At 42.4% G+C, this 21,075-nt stretch overlaps 1 protein-coding gene across 5 annotated transcripts in view; it reads right to left on the reverse strand.

Annotated features, from left to right (window-relative positions):
• The window catches only part of ARHGAP35 (Rho GTPase activating protein 35), a 114,659-nt gene that overhangs the window by 72,929 nt on the left and 20,655 nt on the right, over positions 1–21,075 (reverse strand). The gene's annotated exons all lie outside the window — the stretch shown is intronic.

Genomic DNA, 21,075 nt, shown 5'->3' on the forward strand with positions numbered 1-21,075 from the left:
AAGGGTATGAATATGAGTGGTTCCCTGACGAGAACGTAAGCCCTGTGAGGGTAAGGCCTACCCCTGCCTTCTTCACTCTGTGTCCTCAAGCTACGAGAACATGTTTGACACAAATATTTACTGAAGGAATGAATAAATGAATGACTATTAGAGCTTATTAAAGGGTCCCCAAACCCAGCCTTTTAGATTTAGGAAAGCCTTGCTGGAGGAAGTTCCATCTCAGGCGAGACCTAAAGTAGAGGGGCTGAAATGTTGCAGACTCCTCTCTCTCCAGAAAAGGGCATTCATTCCCCATGCGAGAACCAGTTGAACTTAAGCGTGTATGGGGAGATGGGTGAGATGCATTAGCAAGTAGGCAGGGACCAGATTAAGCCACTTTCAAAGAGCTTCGATTCTTCCCCAAAGGCTATGGGGAGTCACAGACTGTGGCTGTGAAGTGGCACCTTAAAGGATCTAAAGTTTGAATAGCTGAAGTCATAAAATGTTATGATGATGTCTTACAAAGTCTTTAGCAGCTTTCCAGCTGAAATAAGTAAAATATGTAGTCTTTGGCTGCCGCTACATAAATGTTCTTCTGGTTGCTACAGTTTATACTGCACTGCAGTCTACTTCCACACGTAAATATAACTGTGCAATTGCTGAAGCTGTAGCCAAATGAAGTCTCCCGAGACACTCCAAAGAGAATTTAAAATAAACAGCAATTTTCTTTTGAATCTCATTTATGCTTGGTAGGAACCCAGCATTTCCACAACCTTCATATTTTTCTGCGAGCCTATCTCACAAGAGGTGCCACAGGAAGTCAGACCACGATACGTTATTCTGACTGATACAAGGGGGCAACAAATGGGAGAGCACAACTGTCCCCTATGATGATAACCATGAAAGGTCAAAGACCTTTCCCAAAAATCCGTGTCTTCCTTTGATAACCCAGAAAGCCAAACCCTCTATGGAGACAAAATGTGGCTAGATGGTATGTAAAAATTGTTTGACCATTTCTCAAAAGAGAAATCTCAATGCCTGTAAGTAATCGCCTCCAGATAACCTACTGGCATGCTCCTATGGAAGCCAAGCTCCAGACTTCAGGAGGAGCAAGCGGGACAGCTGTGGGAAAGAGAAAAAAACCCCAACCTTCCCCATCCCCCACCTCCCTAGGTGATTGCGTACATAAGTAAAATTATAAGACGCTTATGAACATCTAAAGCATGCTTACACACATCCTCTGAAATACCTGAAAAGGAAAGATTTATATGAAATCAAAGTGCTTTTTGCACATTATTCTGTAGTACACATATACAATTTTTTTTAATTTATTAATTTGTTTATTATTTATTTTTGGCTGTGTTGGGTCTTGGTTGCTGCGCAAGGGCTTCCTTTAGTTGCGGCCAGCGGGGGCTACTCTTCGTTGCGGTGCGTGGGCTTCTCATTGCGATGGCTTCTCTTGTTGCAGAGCACAGGCTCTAGGTGCGCGGGCTTCAGTAGTTGTGGCTCGCGGGCTCTAGAGTGTAGGCTCAGTAGTTGTGGTACACGGGTTTAGTTGCTCCACAGCATGTGGGATCTTCCCGAACCAGGGCTCGAACCCGTGTTCCCTGCATTGGCAGGCGGATTCTTAACCTCTGCACCACCAGGGAAGTCCCTACAATTTTTGTTTTAATGAGGCTTTAACAGAGTCTCAGGTAGGAATGCTGACGAAGGTTTAAGGAAGTCAAGGGTGCTCACCTAACAGAGCCCTTCTCTATCATTCCTCATCCCAGGGTCTGGCAGGAGCCAAGGCCACCCACTTGACCAATCTTGAAATGCAACTTGGTGACACAGGTCCTACTTCAAGCAACTGCTGCATGCAGCTGGCAAATCATCCCACTTACCCTCTGTAAAGTGGGCCGAATAATCTACCTCTTCACAGAAATCTCAGGAAAACAAAACCCCAACCTGCTCTTAAACCTCAAGAAATAAAGATATTGGTTTAATTTTGAACTAAACTAAAATGCATAGTCCATTCAACACCTTGTTCCTTACAATTTTTCTTTAGGCAGGATATCCTATTTAGTCCATTCAAATCAATGTCTCAGCTATCTGAAGGACGCTACAGAAAAGAACACACTCTTGACTCTCAAGAATGGAGCAACTGATATTTTAAACCCAGAATGCTGCTGGCTGAGCTAAAAAAGCTACAAAAATGAGAATTAAGTGGCATGGGAGTGGTTAATTTTTGGACACCTGGTAACTTTCCACTTGTTAGAAACCTAACAGTTTCCCTGGTATAAGTATACTCTTCTTACATGTCTGTCTTTGATGTCTAGATAATGCAGTTTTACTAGTTCCTCAATTGGACTGAATTACATGGTAAACAAAGACTGTTATAAATCTAAAAACGTCTCAAACACTTGGTTTAAAGGAAATAACCTTAAGTGCTTGGTCACAAACACGTTCAACTTTTCTAAGAGGTGGGTAAAAAAAATTAGCTGAGTCACTAAATTTAATGATCTGAAGACCACAAAGAAAGAGAAAGTAGAAGACAGGGCATGTCCAAGACTTCGCAATGTCTTCAGAGTGTAAATCTAAGGGAACTGGTGGGCAACTAAGCTACTCAAACAGCAAAATCTGAACACCCATTCTAATAATTTGCCAATACTAATCCTTTTAAAACTGAAGAGTTACAATAGAGGAGGAAAAAGGTATTCTTTAAAACAGTAACTCCGGGCTGCCCTGGTGGCACAGTGGTTGGGAGTCCGCCTGCCAATGCAGGGGACACACGGGTTCGAGCCCTGGCCTGGGAGGATCCCACATGCCGCAGAGCAACTAAGTCCATGCGCCACAGCTGCTGCGCCTGCGCTCTAGAGCTCACGTGCCACAACTACTGAGACCTCGTGCCACAACTACTGAAGCCCACGCTCCTGGAGCCCGTGCTCCACAACGGGGGAGGCCACTGCAGTGAGAAGCCCGCGCACCACAACGACGAGTGGCCCCCACTCGCCGCAACCAGAGAAAGCCCGTGCACAGCAGCGAAGACCCAGTGCAGCCAAAAAATTTTAAAAATAATTAATTTTTAAAAAAACCAGTAACTCCTTTTATCTTTAAGCTTTACTGAGCTACTTGTATTAGAAAAATAAAAACACAGAACCTAACATTTAGCTTCACATTTGAAGCCATAAGTCCACTTCTTCAGGAAGAAAAATACTCCAGGAGTATTTTCAATTCTTTGTCACAAATATAGGCTGAACATAATGCAGGGACTTCCCTGGCGGTCCAGTGCTTGAGACTTCGCCTTCCCATGCAGGGGGTGCAGGTTCGATCCCTGGTCGGGGAGCTGGGATCCCACATGCCTTGCAGCCAGGAAACCAAGACATAGGACAGAGGCAATACTGTAACAAATTCAGTAATTTTCAATTTCCACTTTGAAAATGGTCCACATCAAAAAAACAAACAAACAAAACCATAATACAAACATCTGAGAGCTTTTTTAGAACTTGTCACCAAGCTTCAGGAGTTATTTGACTTGTTTAACCAAGACAGTAGCTCCACAAAGAGCGCCTCAACTGGAAGGTAGGAAGAGGGGTGTTTTCTTTTTTAACACCTCTACAGAACACCCAGGGCAAGAAGAGGTAACATTCCCAAGATAGTACACATTTCATAGGACACAGAAATGCCACTGTGATCCAGCATTACTATGACTGCTCAAGTTCAGCAGCCCAGTGTGTGTTTCACCCTTCCATCCGCAACCTCACACCCCCTACCCCCACCCCCAAGAGGAAATGTTTCTGGGCTCTGTGATCTAGAATGCCCTGTTAAGACACAGATCTACATACCACCAGTATTCATAACCAAAACTACTCTCTCTGCCTGTGAGACTAGCCAACAAATTCTGAAAATGCATTTCGTTTCGAACAACCATATACAGAACACCACCAAACTAATAATAATATAACACTGTATAATAATTATATATAGGATAATATAAGGAAATAATTTCATAGTGAGCTACTAGCAAAGGAAGCAAAATCCTTGTTACCATAATTTTTCTTAATTCCAATAGGAGAATGGAATGGAAATACGCATTTTAATTTAACAGAAAGCAGAGCATTTTCTAAATGTCCTTAATACCTCATACTTCTAAACACATTAAATTTCTGAATGGATTTTCAAAACTATGAATTACCATCAACAGCTGGTTAAAATGTCTGCATTAAGTAGATACATGATAAGACTCACTGCTCTACAGAGGGGAGGGGAAGAACAAAAGGAAGGGATCTAAGCGGGAAGCATTTTCCCTGTAAGAAAGATTCCTTAAGAATTTTTCAGAGGAATTTACTTTCCAAACAGGCCAGGAAGGATGCGATATAAAAGCTCCAGTAAGGGCTTCCCTGGTGGCGTAGTGGTTGAGAGTCCGCCTGCCGATGCAGGGGACACAGGTTCGTGCCCCAGTCCGGGAAGATCCCACATGCCGCGGAGCGCCAAGGCCATGGCCGCTGAGCCTGCAGGTCCGGAGCCTGTGCTCCGCAACGGGAGAGGCCACAACAGTGAGAGGCCCGTGTACCGCAAAAAAAAAAAAAAAAAGCTCCAGTAAGAAGAGAATACGACTCTCTGGTCTACTGAACCACTGAATTTAAACAAAATAGTCTTTAAAAACCCAATGTTTCTATTTTCACATTATTAAATGTTAAAGTAAAATTTCCTACGGTTTTTGTTTGTTTTCCTTCACAAAAAGAAATTAAAGTTGGAAGTGGAATCCAAGGTCCTCGTTTATCCAATTAATTCATCTGTGAAATCCAAATAAATTTACAGAACCTTAGAGTTAGTGATGTGCACAAATGATGCATCAGAGTATTTAGCTATAAATAGGAATTATCATCCTTATAAATCTGACACCAAAATACAGAGGGAGTCTTCACTTCCTCTGTGTGATTTCTATTGAAACGTGAAGAAATGCCCTTGCTCCGCTCATCTCTTTACCGCATGAGAAGTATCTTTTGAAATGACTACATCTGAAATGACAACATCGAACTTAACAAGCACAACACAGCCTCTAACACTGAATAAAAGAGAAACATAGGCCATTTGATGGCCCCAGTTACAGAGCAGCTAAATTCTCTCCTTCCTTCATAATATTTCAGAGACGTTAACCATTTTTGTATCACTCTAGTCTCTAATCCTTAGAATTAAGAACTGAACTGTCCATCAACCAAATCAAATACATATTTATATCTAAGACAATGTGATGAAACAAAGAAGAAACAGGACCCTGTCCTTGCTGGTGAGAATCTAATAATTTACTAGAGATACAATATTTTAACTTAAAAAATAACTAGATCACAGACAATAAATGGCATAGACCAGACTTCCCTGGTGGCGCAGTGGTTGGGAGTCCACCTGCCAATGCAGCGGACACGGGTTCGAGCCCTGGTCCGGGAAGATTCCACATGCCAAGGAGCAACTAAGCCTATACGCCATGACTACTGAGCCTGCACTCTAGAGCCCGCGAGCCACAACTACTGAGCCCGCGTGCCACAACTACTGAAGCCCGCGTGCCTAGAGCCCGTGCTCCACAACAAGAGAAGCCACCGCAATGAGAAGCCCGCACACTGCAACAAAGAGTAGCCCCCACTCAACGCAACTAGAGAAAACCTGTGTGCAGCAATGAAGACCCAATGCAGCCAAAAATAAGTAAATAAATTTATTTAAAAATAAATAAATAAATAATAAATAGCATAGACCATTTCCTGGGATCCAGAGAAAGGAAGAGGGGATCATTCAGATCTGGGATAGACTGGGAATGGTGGGATAGACTGGGAATGGTGTCAGAGCAGAATTAAAATCTGAATTGGTACATAAAAGACTGGCAGGGCTTGGAGAGATGGCCCAGGTATTCTAAAGACATGAAAGGGTATGAATGACGGTGACCAAAATGGAACAGCAGCAGATACGTTTTGGGACATACTGACTGGCACAGAGTTTTTGTCCGTGGAAGGTAGAAGACAAGAAGGTCAGCAGGGCTCAGACTATGAACAGACTGTATTTTTACCTGTGAGAATCTAACGTGAAAATAATCTTTTATCCCACCAGTGTTACTTATTGTTGGTAACACTGCTACCTCAACTCCACACCGAACAAATTAACACAGTCTAAGGAGATGATCATCTTAACGTGAAAGAAAACACCATTTGAATATGGCAATTATATTTCTACCGTTCAGTCCAATGCAAATTCAAATAACATGGTAGGGAAGGGGCAGAAAGCCACGGATTTTACAAAGGAAGCAAACAGCCAATATTTGCCCAGAATAGTACTGGTCGTTGCTCCCACTAGCACAGGCTACATACACCTACTCCTGTTTAGCGTAGGAGGGAGGATTTCCTCAAAGCCACAGAATCTTGCTATATCCCCAGGGCTCTGGGTACAGGAAATCTCTGAAATGGGTCATCTGGATCTTTGGAAAGACTGATTTAAGTGTTTCACCATCTGGTCTTGAAACATGTAATCTCATACAACAGATGGGCTATTCTTGGACAATGGGTATGTATGTGCACTCAGCTCTTACTATGTGCTGTGCAATGGCCAGCACTCTCCAGAGGGCCCAATGAAGAAAACACAAAGGGATCAAAAACAGTTTTCAAGGACTGATAACTCAGATGACTCTTTTGAAAATAATTTGGCCCAAAGTTAATTTTTTAAAGAACAGCTATGAAAGATTCTCTGACATTACATATATAATTTTTACAAATGTCTTTTAATGCTTTTTTTTTTTAAAGATTTATTATTTACTCATTTATTTTTGGCTGCATTGGGCCTACGTTGCAGCATGCGGGGTCTTCACTGCGGCACGCGGGATCTTTCGTTGAGGTGCACAGGCTCTTCGTTGTAGTGCGCAGGCTTCTCTCTAGTTGCGGCGTGTGGGTTTTCTCTCCTCTAGTTGTGGTGAGCAGGCTCCAGGGCACGTGGGCTCTGTAGTTTGTGGCACGTGGGCTCTAGTTGCGGCGCAAGAGCTCATTAGTTGTGGCGCACAGGCTTAGTTGCCCCGTGGCATGTGGGATCTTAGTTCCCTGACCAGGTATCAACCCGTGTCCCCTGCACTGTAAGGCGGATTCTTTACCACTGGACCACCAGGGAAGTTCCAATGCGCCTCTTGATTTATCTTCCCCCCAAACCCTGGTAAAGGTACCTCAAATTCCAGCGTAGAAAAACACAGCTCCGTTATCCTACCATCATAGCCGGCCCACACAGAATAAAGCAAATAGCCCATTTTTCACCATGACACAGTTCTCATGCAGAACTCTACAAGCCGGTCCCAAAGAAACAAAATTTCTAAGCCAAGTTATTCACAGGATGAAATCAAATTCCCCTGATGAATGAAGGGAGCTGCTTTCAGCAAAAGCACTTCCTTAAACTTTATCCTCAGCAGCTTTCTCTCAGGTAACTCTGGAGTTCTGATCAGGCTATCTGATCAAAGCAACTATAAACAAAGACAAAAGTGAAGGCTGAGAAATCTTTCTCACTAATGCAGCACAGTTTCTCTGGGTTACCTATATTAAGAACAATAACAACACACAATTTCTGATAACCTGCAAAAATATTCCACACCAAAGGAAATGCAACACCAAGGCCAACTGGAAACTGAAATTACTCGAATCCACCTTGGTATCACAGCCTATCTACCATTAATACAGTGAGCTAAGATTCCTACCAAACCAAGATACAAAAACACAGCCACATATGTGTATAGCTGATTCACTTTGTTATAAAGCAGAAACTAACACACCACTGTAAAGCAATTATAATCCAATAAAGATGTTTAAAAACAAACAAACAAAAAAAACGCAGCGACATCTTACCTCTGAATTTCCTGGTATTTGGGCCAATTTTACATTGAGTTTTGAAATGGTAAAGAAAACCTATAAAATTATCTCAGCAGTTGCTTCTGAGCACTTCTGATCTATTCAGTTTTTTTTAAAGTTCAGTAGAAAAAAACAAAGTTTTTTTGAAAGAACATTCTCCAAAACAATTTATCTGAATATACAAAAGTGGAGGTACCGTCCAGCCAAATGTGTCTTGCAGAGGAAGAAACAGGCATTTCTGTCAATTGGGAAAAATAGGTCGGCTTGTTTTCAAGTCCAACAGTAAGCCTTACTATTCTGTTCCCCTGGTGGCAGTCTAAGATGACATGAGGATTTCAACCCATTATCTCTAATTATTCCTCACTACTCATTTGCATTATTCTATAAGTTGCCAGTCCTAAAGCAGACTGCTGCTAGTAATAAAAATTATGCCACATGTATGAACTTTTTTAATAAGAACAGTTGGTTTTATTTAATTCACCTGTACTGAAGATAAGACCAATGGTCACAGAGAAACATAAGAGAACAACTTCTAAATCCAGCAAATTTTAGTAGGGAACAATCTGAATTCACAGATTAAAGAACTTACTTAGGACTCACACTAGTAAACCAACACTTATATTTCTCCTTTCCATTTTCTAGCCTCCACACTTACTTATATACTTGCCTTGCTTCAAATAAAGTTAAAAGCAGAGGTCTGAGAGAAATGGAAAATGAACAGTTACAAGACAGAACATGGGAAGGAGGCTGGAATTAGCACAAAATCATGCCTTAGGCTCAATTCATCATATTTGAAAATCTGCTAAATTGAGGTGTTTATCCCTATCTTCTAGAAGTGATGGATTTATGAATTAATACATTTAACACAAAATGGATTTTCTGAATGAGAAGATGTTACACGTAGGCACTATTAACAAAAAGGTATTATGAAAAATATTTCTTACTCAAATATTTATCACCTCACTATCTGAAAAGCATATCTCAGGTTCCTACTTTGAGGCTAGGAAAGGAGGTACGATAGAAAAAGGATACGAGCAGAGCTTCTGTTCTATTTCTTGACCTGGGTTGGTTACACGGGTAGGGTATTCACTTCATAATTGTTCAGACTGTACATGCTTTATACACTTTTCTCTACAGTTTTTAAAAAAGGATACAATTCAGAGAAATGAAGAAACACAGGTTCACATAGCTAGGAAGTAGAGCTGGGATTTGAACACACCCCTCTCTCAACCACTGGGATTCTCTCCCTTGTATACTAGGCCTCTCTGCCTGGGGTCCTGTCAAACAGGTGACTCTAATCCTCACGTACCAATGAGAAGAACAGTTGAGGAGCAGTGCCCTGGAGGGCCCCAGATGTAACTGGCAGATCTTCAGGGCTATGGAGAAGGCTGAACAGGTGGAACACCAGACCTTCCGGCCTTAAAACAGAGCAACTCAATTTGATCTATTTTATATGTTGGGATTCCACATACAAAGAAAAGAATTTTTTCAACTTCTATAGTTTTTTAAAAAGCTCAAAAAACTTCATGGTTCAAAAACCAATTTAATAAGCAGACATTTGGTGGTCTAATTCCCAAGATTTTGCCAAGAGTCAAGAGTCAAAAAGAGTCTCCTGTCTGTCCCGGAAAGGCTCCCTTCTCTTCTCATTCAGGAAACTTATGCAGATTAGTGAGGACCGAGACAGAGAGAAGGGAAACAACTTGGCTAGTAAGGGATGGTGCCCGTCTGACAGGTCCAGGTCTAACACCTCCCCACCCCCGCCAGGCCTGCCCTCCTGCTCTAACATGCTGTCCTGGCCAGAGAACTGGAACGGCGAGCATAAGGTACGTATGGTGGGAGAGGTCGGGGGCAAACCTGTTTTGTGGTGGGCCCTGTCACAATAAGGAGAGTCTAGACTTCATCCTCTGAGGAACCCCCAGGATTCTGAGCAAGAATGGCTTGGTCAGTCTGGGCTGAAAGAGGGAATTCTGAAAGCAATCTTTGTACTCTCCCCCTCCCTCCACCTCTCTCTCTGATATTATACCCTCACCCTACTGGGTAAATGCCTTCCATGTAAAGGCCACTTCAAACCTGGTCATAGTAAGTACCGTGAAAAACAACTGCTTACGACGGAAACGCTGACACAGTGGTGGTGTAAGTGCCCCTTTGAAAAGCCTTGTCAGGGCTCAGTCTTGTAATTTAGTGGTGGCTCACAGGAAGTGCCTGAGAGCCAGATTCTTTCTGACTGTGCTCAAGGCCATAATTTCCTTCCCATACTTAAACCGATGACCCTGTGTCTCACTGTCAAGGGAGTCGGCCAAGGGGAAAGGGCAGATAAATAAGAAGCAAAATCTGAAGAAAACTGGCCAAAAAAAATTCCTAAGATTCTTCTTGGGATTAACAACTAAAAAGACTTCTAGATGAACCAATCTGTTGTCTCTCCAAACGAAAGCTCCTTGAATGCAGAGCTGTGGAGAGCTGTCGAGAGCTGTCAGCCAACTCCTTCAGGTAACAGATGAGGAAGCTAAAGAGGAAAAGGGAAGTCACAGGAGCTGCCGTCAGACCTGTGCTAGGGCCTCTCCCGCGTCTCCCCACCCCACCCCACCCCAGGGCTGTTTCTACACACCACTCTCTGCCGTGGGTTAACGAAACCCTTTTCATAAGGTTAATGAAATCCGAGAATCAAAATGATCAGGAAGGGGACAAAAACAACCTCTGTCCCTCATCATATGTATACTTTCATGAGCTTCTGCTATATGTTCCATATAGCACCCATCTACTACCCATTACTTCAAGATAAATTTCAAACTATAAAAGTAACACGTCCTGTTGAGGAGTCCAAAAATAACTAAGAAAACACTTGTAGTCATATAAGGAATTTAATAAATAGCATTTTCTATAAAATGCTAGCTTCATGATTTTCCCTTAGATAACAGACCAGAATAGTAACTAGTTCCTCCTTATCAACCACCATTCCTTGAAAGTCCTTGGCCAGTAACTTTCATGAAAACTAATGAGTCATCTCTTACCACTACTTCAGCCCTCATACTTAAGAAGGAAAACAGGTTCAACCTACTCTTCCATGACAGCTGTCCTACCTACAAGAGGAAATCACCTTGACCTCATGTATTTGGCTGCTATTCAGAAAACAATGTCTCTGAATTCAAATTATCAAAAATATACTTACATTGGGTGACAACATACCTTTCTCAGTTACCTGTGCACATAACACTCACACTGTTTCATCCCAACATAAACCCACTGACTGTTTCCCTCATTGACCTCATCTCCCACTCCCCAGGTTACACATGGCCCTGGGAACATATCACAGCTACTTTCTTTGGAAAAGCCTTAAAATCAGTGTACAAGAAATAGCTACTGATTTCTAACTCACACTAGAAAGAACAGAATAGAAAAATATACCACCATTTTAAAACCTTGTCAGCAGACTGACTTCAACTACCTACAGCATCAGCTATGCTTAAATGAAAACTTTTATAACATGGCTAAGGTGACTACCATAGTCTGCAGAAGGAAGAGAGGATTTGGTAATGAACAGAGGTGACTCAACCAAGCTCCTTCACTTTCTGCACGTATCTTCCCAACTCCTCAGACCACTCACTCGCTCCTGCAATCCAACTGCTATTTCAACTTTCTGCTCAGAAAACCCACTGTGTTTAAGAGAGCCTGTCAGGGGCTTAATTTTGTTGTCCATAACAGGATGATGCCTCTGGCTATCAACTCCCCTAAACAGCACAGGTGTCAGCCTGTAAACTTATATAACGTGTCTATACCAAAATACTCTGTCAAACACACCAGGCCTTCAGGTCTTCCTCATTAACGACATCCCGAGTTACACTTCGATGAAGAGATAATATACACTTTCCTGAGCCTTTTTGCCCAGTGAAGAATGTTATGTGTAACATATACAGTATGGTGGGATTTCTCTCACTGTTTTTATTTTTGGAGGTGGGGCGGGCAGGGGTGGTTGTAATAACTTGTCAGTCCTTGAATGTATATATTCCTCCACTGTCTTATTTAAAACATTAGAGCAGACCATTTCAAAGATGACAATTAAAATCTATGTAATCATGGCTTGTCAAGTCTTATAATTACATGAGTTAAAAAAACTTAAGCTACTGAACTCCATTTTCCATATTGACTACCTAACAAAAGCTCAACTCAACCAGTTGAATCATGAGAACTAAAAGCCTAGTCAGGAGCAATCAAAAGGCAATTGAGCTTGAAAGCTGTATGTCCACATTCCACACAGTTTTAAGGCTGCAGTAAGCCAATGGCCTGGACAGGGCTAGAACGTGTTCGATACAGCCTTTTCACGCCCCTTCTTGATTCCTCCTCCAAAACCCATATTCCTACAGGCGCAAACCACACTCTACAATCTAATACAGTAAAACCAGTGTTGTCTGGAGTCACAAAGTTTTATATGTGCCTGCTTCTAATTAAAGACCATTCGATTTTAAGAACTTAATAAAAAGGCCAAACCTGTATCATTCCACAAGAATGCCAAGAATGCTAAGTACCTAAATAATATTCTTCCAAAGTGACCTTTATTAAGGGCTGCCTCTACTACTTTGCCAACTAACACATCAGGAGGCAGAAACATTCCTACCTATCACAGGCTACTCAACTCCGTTTTAAAAAGCAAAGTCGGGGCTTCCCTGTTGGCACAGTGGTTAAGAATCTGCCTACCAATGCAGGGGACACGGGTTTGAGCCCTGGTCCGGGAAGATCCCACATGCCACGGAGCAACTAAGCCCGTGCGCCACAACTACTGAGCCTGTGCTCTAGAACCCGCGGGCCACCACTACCGAAGCCCATGCACCTAGAGCCTGTGCTCCGCAACAAGAGAAGCCACCACAATGAGAAGCCCGTGCACCACAACGAAGAGTAGCCCCCACTTGCCGCAACTAGAGAAAGCCCGCTCACAGCAACGAAGACCCAACGCAGCCAAAAATAAAATAAATTCATATATATATATATAAAAAAAACAGCAAAGGCAAGTGAAAAGGCCTTCCTCAAGTAACCACAGCAACTCAAATTCCTACAGCGAAAAGTACTAGTACAAAGTCTTTAAAGTGGCAAAATCAAAGTTTAAAAAACCACTTACAGTGCCTGCAAATGATTCAGAAGAATTCTGAGAAAGGTAATATCAACATTTTAGTGGTAGAACACTTGGAGAGTAGCCAAGAGGCCTGGACTTTCTCCCTAACTAGGTCATTAAATCTCACAGAGAGGAGGGGAGGGGAGGGGAGGGGAGGGGAGGGGAGGGGAGGGGAGGGGAGGGGAGGGGAGGGGAGGGGAGGGGAGGGGAGGGGAGGGGAGGGGAGGCACACACAGACACAAACTAGTTAAATGGCATCTAACAGCCAAGCTGTCTTGACAGCTTTCTTCCGTCAGCAGGATCCTTGGACAATGATGTTCTTCAAGGAGACAGGTAGGTCTCTTGGGGCTAATGATAACCTAAGTGCATGCAATTATAATCAGACTGATAACAATCAACCCCTACCCTTGGAACAGACACTCAAACTCAACAGCTGAGAAAGAAAACATATCTGCTTCCAGGGAAGCTAGATCCCTACAGCGTCAAGTGTTCTTCCCACCCTACTCTTGCTCTCTGCAATCCATACTCTGTAGAGTAGCAAATCATCTTTTTAAAGTACAGATCTGTTCTTACTGATCTCCTGCTTACAATCCCTCAGAGCTTCCCTCTGCCCTTCTAATAAAACCCCCAATTCTTATACATCCCTATGTGATCTCATCTCCACCACTCTACTTCTTTCTCAGGGACTCTAACCACTGTGGCCTTTATTCAGTTCCCTGGGTGCCCCTATTCACTTATTCTCATTCAACCATTCAACAAAAAAATACTAAGCCTTTGTAAATTACCTACTATTGTGCCAGGCACTACACTAGGCACTGGGGATATGGCAATGAACAAAAGAGACAAAGATCCTTGCCCTCCTGGAGTTCATATTCTAACAAAGGGTAACAGACAAATTACAAAACAGAAAAGTGAGGGAGTTAATAATGTAGGAGGCTGGTTCCAGGTAAACAGCAACTACAAAGACTCTTAAGGCCCAGTAGGGCTTCCCTGGTGGCGCAGTGGTTGAGAGTCCGCCTGCCGATGCAGGGGACACAGGTTCGTGCCCCGGTCCGGGAAGATCCCACATGCCGCGGAACGGCTGGGCCCATGAGCCATGGTCGCTGAGCGTGCCCGTCTGGAGCCTGTGCCCCGCAACGGGAGAGGACACAACAGTGAGAGGCCCGCGTACCGCATTAAAAAAAAAAAAAAAAAAAAAAAAAGACTCTTAAGGCCCGGTAATATTTTTCCTTTAAAGTGTTTCTTGTTAAATTGTTGACTCCAAGAAGATGGGGACCTAGTGTCATATCTATTCCCCTCCCCATTCAACCTCAGTACCGCACATAATACCCGGCTCAATAATTACTTGCTGAATGGGATACGTGAATTTGTGTCTAAAGAAAAAGCCAAAAAGGTGTCCCGAAGTAATAAAAGTGTCACCTCAAGTTATCAAGGCCCCTGCAGAGGTTACACAGGTTTCAGATTTACTAATAAAGTTTATGACCAGAGTTAATTTAGTGCCACTTTGAGACAGATCCACACAATATTATGATGAGTCTTACTCACTAAGGTACCATCCCAGAGAGAGGTAAAAGCATAAAAAGGAGAGAACAGAGACCTTCAAAGATCCTAATTAACACATTCAATTTATGTGGAAAAACTAACAGAAAATGAGAATTCATTATTTCTTCCAATGGCTTGCCCCAACCCACTGATATATACCAGTTAAAAGCTTATCTCGGATTGCATTTTCCTCTCCAACTCCACTACCGTGGCCTTAGTTGTGTCCTTGCTATTCCAAAACTTGGACTATCATGTGTGTTTCCTCACTGGTCTCTCCCAGGCCAAAGCATTGCTCTGTGTTAATTTTAGAACAGTTTTGTCGCAACACCTCCACCCCAATTTGACTCCAACCTACCTTTCCAACCTTATTTCCAACTATCCTTCAATAAGAATTCCAAGCTCCAGATAAACTGTTCCCTGAACCTGCCTTGTACATTCCTGCTTTCACACCTCTACCCAGGCTATACCCCTTAGCTGGAATGCCATTACACTTTTCCACCTATCTGAATGTTATCAGTTTAAAATAATGCCTTCTCCGCTCAGGTCCACTATGACAAATTCATCATTCCCAAGTAATGCTAGCATTCATTTGGCCATACCTACACTTTCTATACTCTTCTCTGTATCACCAGAACTGAAAGCCTGCAAACTACATTTCCCAGGCTCCTTTGCTAGCTGGCTTCCAGTTAAGAATCTGCCAAAGGCTAGAGACTGGATGGCAGGAAGAGGGATACAACACTTTTCCTGCTTCTGGTTATGTCTGCAGCAGCAACGAGCAACTGTGGAGGACTGCAGGCAACTGCACACACACCACAGGTTCCAGCAGCATCAGCGGAGCACTGGTTTCTGGGTTCCTGCTGAACTGTGGCAATATGGCTCCAAGCTCATCTGTGAGTGCAGACTCCTGGGCTCCAGCCCAAAGGCAGCTTTCTGATCTTTGGCTAAGAACCCCCTTCTCCCTTGTGCTCCCCACCACACACCTCCTTTCCTCCTTTTGCTCCTCCAGCCCTTCCACCACCTCTGTAACAAATCCCTCTCTGCTTGAAGTATCTAGAGTGGTTCCCACTTTCCTGATTGGACAATAACTGATCCAACAGCAGATAATGAAGAAATAAAAATAGTAATATCAACTAAATGAAAAAACATAAAATGTCGAAAGAATGAAGACCACCAATTTTTTTTAATTTCATAAAATGAAATCCTATAAAATGTCTCCCTAGGTACATTACAATGTCATTTTTGAGTTCTAAAGATTAAAATGCTAGTTTAGCTGTATATTTATTTAGGTGTACTTTTTTTTTTTTTAAAGGAAGTCAGTATCGCTTCTCTCTTTGACTCACTGAGTTTCTAGGGAATAGAGAGAATCCTTCTATGTGTTTCCTTCTATGTTTCCCCAGAACCTCACACACAGGAGGTACTTCTTAGATGTCTGGTGTCTGACTGATGTCTGTTATACAGCTGTGGGATTCACAGAGATTGGGGGTGAAGGCCAAGCAAATAGCCTAGTTCTAAAAAGCAACTTGAATACAAATCTCACCCAAAGCACTCAACAAAGGATTCCAAAGCTCTTTCAAGTCCTGAAATGCAGCCACTAGGGAAGGAAGGCGGAGGAGTTCAACTGGCACATGAGGCAGGGACTTTTGCCTCCTCTTTGCCGAAGCCACCCTCAAACCTCTACTTCTGATGAGGGTCTCTATTTTTTTGTTAAACATCTAGCCTGAAAACCCCATTACAAAAAACTGCCCAGAACACAGTTCACCTTTCTTAGAAGGATGAAGAACTGAATCAATCCAGAGCAGATGCAAGCCTCCAGCTCCTGAAAGTCCGTGTTTCCAACCTGCTCAGAGGCCACTTAGACGGCTCTAAGTCTTATCTTAAATTCAATTTCAGGTATTATTTTAAGCCTAGATAAAGGTAAGAGGTGCTAGAGAGTGTACATTTTTTAAAAGGCCAAAGAAAAACCCGGTAACTCTGGAGGTTAACAATTATTAAAACCACACCTATGGCCCTTCATCACATCACCTGCTGACCCAGTTTTCCATTAACAAAAAAATGTTTCACGAAATGGAAACCTTAGAGAAGATATAACCTCCAACCAGAGCACAAAGAAGCTTGATTCTCACTGATTTCCAGGCTGACTGATGAAACTGGGCCATCAGCTGTTGTCATTTTCATACTTCATCTGCCAACAAACCTAACAGATAAATGCTTTAACATTTTTAGCCAGTCCATTATTACTTCTAACAACCTTACCACAGGAAACCATGCTGTACAACCCAATATAAACATTTTTCAAGTGTTAGGCACAATAAATTCCTTTCAGAGACTGGAAAATGAAAAGGTCTGATAAAATGGGATTTACTGAATGCTTCATAGATAATCAACTCTCAACAAACTGGAATATACAAAAATATATCTAGCAATTACCACAGGAAATCACATCTTTCTCTGATAATTAAGCCAGCACTTCACAATGAGGGGCTTCAGGTTCATCACGTAGTTAACATTTACTGAAGGCCTTCTTGGGGCCAGATGAGAAATAAAAGGACAGAGCAGGAGTCCCATGCCAACATGAAGTCTTCCCATTGCACAGTATATGGGGTAAATGATGGAACAGAAAATGCACTAGAATTGCCTTTAAATACACACACACGCCTACACTAGTTGTTTTCCCATTTAGTCATCTCTCTTTTATACAATAATAGCAAATATTCATGAGCCAGGCACAGTACCAAATAAACAATATACATATATGATTTCATATCATTTTTCACAATAACCCAAGTCAGGTACAATTATAATCCCCATTTTACAGATGAGAAAACAGCCTCAGAGAGGTCAAGCAACTCATTCTAGATCACCCAGCTTCGTGTGGCCCTAGCTGCCTGCTTCTGAAACCTATGCACATGGCTTAACCCCAACACTGCAGTGTTGCAAAGGCTGAACGGACAAAAACAGCTGTGCAGCTTGAGCTTTCTGGAGAAAACAGGGGCTACTATCGCTATAATCCGTTTGCTATTTCATCAGAGCTCTCCACTGTAAGAGGAACAGGCTTTTATCTACCTCGAGGCAAAACTTTAATAATGTGCTCCCCATAAAAATGTGCATGCGCCTTATGTTGCTCAAAGTACTATTACATACCTTGTCTTACGGCTTCTTAAACCCACTTGGGAAGGGAAAGTAGGTCAGGATTCAATATGCTGTCTCCTCAATGGGCACACTGATGTCACCCAAGACTCAGAAGAAACAGAATGTCTCTCGTGGTTTTATCCACAAAGACCATTCCCAAAATGAGACTTGATGGAAAATGGTTGTCTTTAAACTTCAGTAATTTGCAATTAAGAATTAATATGACTTCAGTCATCTGAGCATTAAATTGTGAGAAAACACAAGTACTTGCACCTTTCTTCAGTTCTCAAACAATGTAAGGGAGAAGATGCTATAAATTTCTGCCCTTGAATTCAACCTCATTTTTTTTTTCTCAACCCATTGCAAAAATTGATCTCTACTCACACAGCAAGTACACCTGAAAAGTCACCAAAAAAAAAAGTAATTATGTGACTCCACTATTACAGAAATACTCTTTAAAGGCTCTGGAAGAAGCATCTTCCTTACTGATCAGACTGCTGTGTTCATATGAATCCTGAGGCGGTTAGCCCCCAATAAGGACAATCATAAAATTAAATTCTATGGAAAGAAAGTCAGTCTCAAATTTAAAGGAATTAAAATATCTACACTAAAAAATCAGTGGGTAGGTAAAAATTCATCTTTTATCTCAATCCCAAGAACTCACAAACAGCAGAGTTAAGACGCAACACAGGAGACAGCAGGAAAGGATGGAAGTCTTTCCTTTCACCAGAAGTGAAAAACACCAGAATAGTGTAAACAAAGTCAATTCCATTTAAAGTTTCAAGGAAAAAAAGAAAAGAAACGTCTCAAAGAATGAATCAGAAGTGACATTTTATTCATAAATCAGAGCTATCTTAGAAATTTCACAGCATTGCTTAAAACTCAAAAACTCTAACCTCAAGGTAAGAATCTCACCTTATTAGGTCATTTTTGACAAAATTCACCAGATATAAAAGGAATCTTGCCTTTAACCATGAGCTTCCGAATTGTGTAGAAAATGATTTCCCTTGAAACCCACAGGCAATGGATTGCATCCTAATTGCATCATTTGCTCTGTTTTGAGGGTTCTGGGACAATTTTAAAGACAAGGGAGTTGTGCTTTAAAATTTTCATCCTAGGGGCTTCCCTGGTGGTGCAGTGGTTGAGAGTCCGCCTGCCGATGCAGGGGACGCGGGTTCGTGCCCCGGTCCGGGAAGATCCCAACATGCCACGGAGCAGCTGGGCCCGTGAGCCACGGCCGCTGAGCCTGCGCGTCCGGAGCCTGTGCTCCGCAACGGGAGAGGCCACAACAGTGAGAGGCCCACGTACCGCCAAAAAAAAAAAAAAAAAATTTTCATCCTAATCACAAAATGCAAGCACTTGAAGAAAAACTGTCTCCTGAATTTATGGTCAAACGCCCCATATCAGTAGAGAAGTTTGATTTCCCCAACATGCAGCCTTCACCAGCATGAAATTGCATTTAAGAATGTAAGAGACAGGGCTTCCCTGGTGGCGCAGTGGTTAAGAATGCAACTGCCAATTCAGGGGACACGGGTTTGAGCCCTGGTCCAGGAAGATCCCACATGCCGTGGAGCAACTAAGCCCGCGCGCCACAACTACTGAAGCCCGCATGCCTAGAGCCTGCACTCTGCAACAAGAGAAGCCACCACAATTAGAAGCCCACGCACAGCAACAAAGACCCAACACAGCCAAAAATAAATAAATAAAATAAAGGATTTAAGAGACAGCCTGAAATCTTCAGGGGGAAAAAAAACAGAACTCAATTAAAAGGCTGAAACAAACCCAACGTAAAAAAAAATCAGAAACATTCATAAGTAAATGTACTCTCCTCAAATACATTTTTAGTTGGGGAAGATGGTATTACAAATCTATATCCCAATCCTGTTAAGGGATTCACTTATAATGGAAAGAATTAAGTGCCTGACTCTACCTAAACCCTGGGATCATTAGTTCATACTCCTACTGGTGCAAAAAGCTTCTATCCAATCTTCCTATGTTAATGTGCTTACAATATGGCATGAAAACCTCACTGGGGATTGGCTAATGTAAAAATGCTGGCAGTGACCTTCATACACATTTTAAACATTTTTAATCTGTTTAAGTTATAGGTCAAAGACGGGGGTGGGTGGAGGGTACTCAAAATATTGATAAATAAGAGAAGAGCACTTTATAATCTTCAAAGCACTTTCCCATTTAATTCTCACAACAATCCCAGGCAGAGATTGGTGCCCCGTCCTCCAGATCACAGAATTTTAAGGCTGATGAAGGGACTAACCCACCCAATACTGGGTGGGACGATACTACTGGAACAGAAGCAGGGGGCCTCGTCTGGTTGTTCCCTATCATATTCTCATAGCACCTGGTACACAGCAGATGCTCATTAACACCATCACTATTACATATTCAGAAAAAGTCCAACCCACTTTCCAGAGAAGATAACTCCAGTCCAGAAGTGATATTACCTGGCCAAGGCCATAATGTTGGCTACCTATTCCCCACACTCCTGCTTCCTAATTCAGGGCGGGTTCTTCTCCCTTCGCAGGCTGTCACTGAGGCTATAAAAAGGGTTTCCCAAACTCCCTCCCAGAACTCAGAACTCACACTGGCATCTGATCATTTTTTCTGTTTTCAGTAATTTTTTTTAACATCTTTATTGGAGTATAATTGCTTTACAATGGTGTGTTAGTTTCTGCTTTATAACAGTGAATCAGCTATACATATACATATGTTCCCATATCTCTTTCCTCTTGCGTCTCCCTCCCTCCCCCCCTCCCTATCCCACCCCTCTAGGTGGTCACACAGCACCGAGCTGATCTCCCTGTGCTATGCGGCTGCTTCCCACTAGCTATCTATTTTACGTTTGGTAGTGTATATATGTCCATGCCACTCTCACTTTGTCACAGCTTACCCTTCCCCCTCCCCGTATCCTCAAGTCCATTCTCTAGTAGGTCTGTGTCTTTATTCCCGTCTTACCCCTAGGTTCTTCATGACCTTTTTTTCTTTTCTTAGAGTCCATATATATGTGTTAGCATACGGCATTTGTTTTTCTTTCTGACTTACTTCACTCTGTATGACAGACTCTAGGTCCAACCACCTCACTACAAATAACTCAATTTCGTTTCTTTTTATGGCTGAGTAATATTCCATTGTATATATGTGCCACATCTTTATCCATTCATCCGATGATGGACACTTAGGTTGCTTCTGTTTTCAGTAATTTTAACCTGTATCTTTTTCCTCCCTTTAGCAGATGTTCGGTTCCACCTTATGCATCATTCTTCACTTTAGTGCCTAACTCTATACAAAGGACTATGCCTCTGGAGGACAAAAGATGAATGAGAGTGAGTGCTTTCAAGGGATGTATAAGCTGATGACAATTAAGAAAGGCAGCATCAGGAAGGAGCTCTGAAGCACAGAGAACTGGACCTGCAAATTATGGGAGAAAGTAGAGTCTAGGCAGAGGGACCAACATGAGGT

This window comes from Delphinapterus leucas, chromosome 20, assembly GCF_059928025.1.
Source record: "Delphinapterus leucas isolate spDelLeu-1000000601 "Yukka" chromosome 20, BTC_Dleu_Yukka2, whole genome shotgun sequence".
NCBI lineage: Eukaryota > Metazoa > Chordata > Mammalia > Artiodactyla > Monodontidae > Delphinapterus > Delphinapterus leucas.